This window comes from Capricornis sumatraensis, chromosome 2 (assembly GCF_032405125.1).
Source record: "Capricornis sumatraensis isolate serow.1 chromosome 2, serow.2, whole genome shotgun sequence".
NCBI classification, from domain to species: domain Eukaryota; kingdom Metazoa; phylum Chordata; class Mammalia; order Artiodactyla; family Bovidae; genus Capricornis; species Capricornis sumatraensis.
The window spans coordinates 94244379-94248186 of record NC_091070.1 but is presented as its reverse complement, the minus strand read 5'-3'; the positions used below and the strand labels follow the sequence as shown (position 1 = coordinate 94248186).

The 3808-nt window shown below is 43.3% G+C and overlaps 1 non-coding gene across 1 annotated transcript; it reads right to left on the bottom strand.

The window, feature by feature from the left end:
* Positions 1-1691: 1691 nt before the first annotated feature.
* Positions 1692-1798, bottom strand: LOC138074661 (U6 spliceosomal RNA). The gene has a single exon (XR_011144490.1). It is a non-coding gene; the product is annotated as a U6 spliceosomal RNA (small nuclear RNA).
* Between the last annotated feature and the right edge of the window lie 2010 nt (positions 1799-3808).

Here is a 3808-nt window from a genome sequence, read left to right as displayed (position 1 = left end):
ATTCCACAGTGCTACAATTTACTTTTTTTTTTCTTAAATCATAAAGTGTACGCCTTGCCCTGAGATAATCCTATTAAAATCAGTAATTCAGCTTAGTGGTCAGAGTAAATATTTCTGCCTGCAAAATTTCCTCAGGCCATATTGATTTATTTTCCCTTGTCTAACTTGGAAATGGTTGCAGTTTTAGAGCCAGGACCAGTGTGTTAACACATATTAATGACAGAAGTACCTTGTTCCCTCGGTTCTGAGATGCTGTCAATAGAAGATACATCACTGGCTTCATAACAGCTTTTAAGAAAAATATATTAAATCAACTGTTTTTTTCCTTAGTAAATGTTAATAGCGATATATATATATATATATATATAATGTGTGTATACATAATATGAGTGAGTGAGTGAAGTCGCTCAGTCGTGTCCGACTCTTTGCGACCCCGTGGACTGTAGCCTACTAGGCTCCTCCCTCCATGGGATTCTTCAGGCAAGAGTACTGGAGTGGGTTGCCATTTCCTTCTCCAGAGGATCTTCCCGACCCAGGGATCGAACCCTGGTCTCCCGCATTCCAGGCAAATGCTTTAACCTCTGAGCCACCAGGGAAGCCCATATATACATTTTATATATATATATTCATTATTTTTTTTCATCTTTTCCACATCTAATCTGAGGATTCTTTTGAATTCCTTTTGTTTCACAATACAGAGTCTCTGCTTTATCGAACAAGTTCCCGTGTTTTGGGGTCAATTTGCATCTGTGTTACTAATACTGTGAATGGTTAATACTACATGCTCCTATTTAATTGTCTTTAGGTAAAGTTCTTTTCATCCTTTTCTCTATTTTTTCCCAATAGAATTCATCTTTAGGCCTGATTATTGTTTTGAAAGTTAATGAAATTCCAGAATCTGGCTTTAAAATGCAACTCCTCATAATGGACAAAAAGTCTCAGAAAAAAATGGAGCTGTGTCTTCCCCTGCGCCTTAGAGAAGAAGGTTGATAGGGTCACACTGTGTCTGTAGACAGCTTGGGGCAGTCTGGCTAACACAATGGCAGTTTACAAGTCACTTCCTAGGAGGGTCACTGTTGGCATCCTGCCCAGAAACCCTTGGCTACTTTTTACCAGCTCTGTTTAATCACTTTCTTTTCCCCCAAACCCCCTAGGGCACCAACAGAATATTTTACATAAAATATTTTACTTAAAAAAATGTTATTGAATAAAGGGGGAATGTAGATAAATGGGTGGACGAATATATTTGTAGAATTAAAATTAACTGTCGAATAATTCATTAACTGATTAAGGGAGAAAACTTGTTAATTATTATCCATTTGCCAGAATAGGTTTCAGAATAACAGAGATTTCACTCAGGGAATGAAACTGAGGCAGGAACATTTATTCTCTTTTCCTGTGATTTGATGACTATTTTTAGTGTTATATTTAGATTCCTTTGTGTGTGTGTGTGTGTGTGTGTATTTATTATAGATTTTTAGGTTGCAGTTACCATGAGGTTTTTTGTATAGCAGTCTCTCTGTCTCCCTCTCTCTATATATACACACACATATATATGATTGTTTTTAAGTTGCTGAACTCCTAATTTCAAAAGCATTAAAAATACTCTGATTTGTACTCTTTTCCCCTCATGATAACTGCTTTTGATACCATATTTTAACATTTAATTGTTTTGTGTATCCTTTAACTGAAAACATACGGAGGACTTCACGAATTTGTATGTCATCCTTGCCCAGAGGCCATGCTAATCTTCTCTGTATCCTTCCAATTTTAGCATCCGTGCTGCCGAAGTAAGCACAAAGACAGGAATATTTACGGAGAAATTTCCAAGACTGGGCATGGTAACCAGAGAGGCTTGCCCTGGGTGAGTGAACATAGCGGAAGGAAGATCTGCTGATGTGGGGGCTAGCACAGAAGGAACACAAAGGACACGTTTATTTGGTCTTCATTTCCCTTAGGTAGACCCATAAAATATCTCAGTTCTCTGTGCAAGGCAGACTAAGCCAGGGGAGGACAAAGCAAAGCTCCACCGTCTGGGGACCAAATCTGGCAGGGTCAGAAACCAGCCAAGACACCACCCCAGGGGCCAGTGAGGCTGTTCTGGGCCCCTAGACTGAAAAGAGCTTCCCAGGGTGGAGGGGCCACGAATCACCCGGCTGCAGGTCTTCCTGTCTGCCCTCCTCCCAGCTCATTGATTGGGCTGAGTGCTCTGCCGTCTCTTCCTGCTGAGAAAACTGCCTAAGTGCGGCTCTCTGCTCTCCTGCTCTTTCCGACACGCACGCACAGACCCACTCCTAGCAGGAGATGAGCTCCAAGAGTCGCAGCAGTCATCTAATCTATTGATTGCCCCTTTCCGGTGGCCTTTCCTGAGAAGCTGCGCTCACTGGGACGGCAATGTGTGGAACTGATGTTTGGAGAAACAGAAGTTGAAAGGAGGAAGCAGCTCAGACTGAGGTGCCTTGTGAGAGCCAGGGTCTCATGGGCGGCCTGCACAACTTCCGCGGGCCTCCCTGCCCAGGAGGGCCCACGGGGGCCCTGCCCTTTTGAGTGGTACCCAGTGTGTACATGCTCACTGCCTCAGCTCGGGCACTGTGAGAGACAAGACACAGGAGAGGGAAAGAGGTGGGACTGGGGGATTTTGCTCACCCATGGCTCTCACCAGCATCCTCCAAAGTTGCCCAAATAAATATTAGATCCATATAATCGTTTCTGGCTATGCAAATGCAGTTTCAAAATAAGTCCCTGACAGCTCTTCCAACCATAAAGCTGCCGCAAGCCCCTTCTGGGAAGAAATTCTAAACTGAGGGACAGCTTGGCACAGAACAGTTCCCTAAGAGAAGTTCTACGAATTAGGGCGGACCTCACCCTGTCTACCGGTATTGGATTCCTTTTGTAATCCAGGCCTGTGGAAGGCTGCACGTCTCAGCTTTCGTGTTCCCTGAAGTTGAGGAGGCCCACGTGACTGGTTGTGATGGCCACTGTAACGGCACACACCATTTCCAGGCTGAGACAAGGAATCGCCCGTGTGTGATTCTCCAGGCTTTTTCTCGCCCTACTGAGACAATCGTGAGATGGAAGGTCCAAAAGAGAGCAGCAGCCTGGACGCTCAGTCTCCGTGCAGAGGACAACTGTCCTAGAGAAATGCCTGGGCCCGTAAAGGGCTTGGCATGAGACAGAAATAAACTTTTGTTGTATAAAGCCTTTGAGATTTGGGGCTTGTCTGTCATTACAGCATAATTTAGCCAATCCTTACTAATTAATATAAGAAGTACTATTCAACGGAGAGCCTATTTTTTCCTCCAAATATGCTATATTTTATTTGATTTGACTTTTTTTGTCTAATTGGAGGATACTTGCTTTACAGTATGTTGGCTTCTGCTATACGTCAACATGAATCAGCCTATTAATTCTCCTCAGATGCCACGTTTCCTTCCTTCAGCTGAGTACTATCCTCTGAACCAGGCCTCTCTCTTCCAATCTCCTCCCAAGCCAGATACCCCTTCCAGGCCTTTCTTCCACAGAGCCTGCTCAGTTGTAGAGTTTATGCTTAACCACTCAAATCTTAGGGTGCTACAGACTCAAGAATCTTTCTCAGCCACACTGGCCAAGGCAGGAATTCTGTTGAAAACTTATCCATTTGTTTCATGAACAAAAAATGTTAAGCCCCATGGGGAATTAGTTTGAGTATCCAGGGAAGAGAGACTATTTGACTGTCTTCACTCAATAAGCATCTTTACCTGACTCAATTGTGAAGCAGATCAAGTATGTCTTCACTAGGTAAAGATAAGACTCAGTTCAGTTCAGTTGC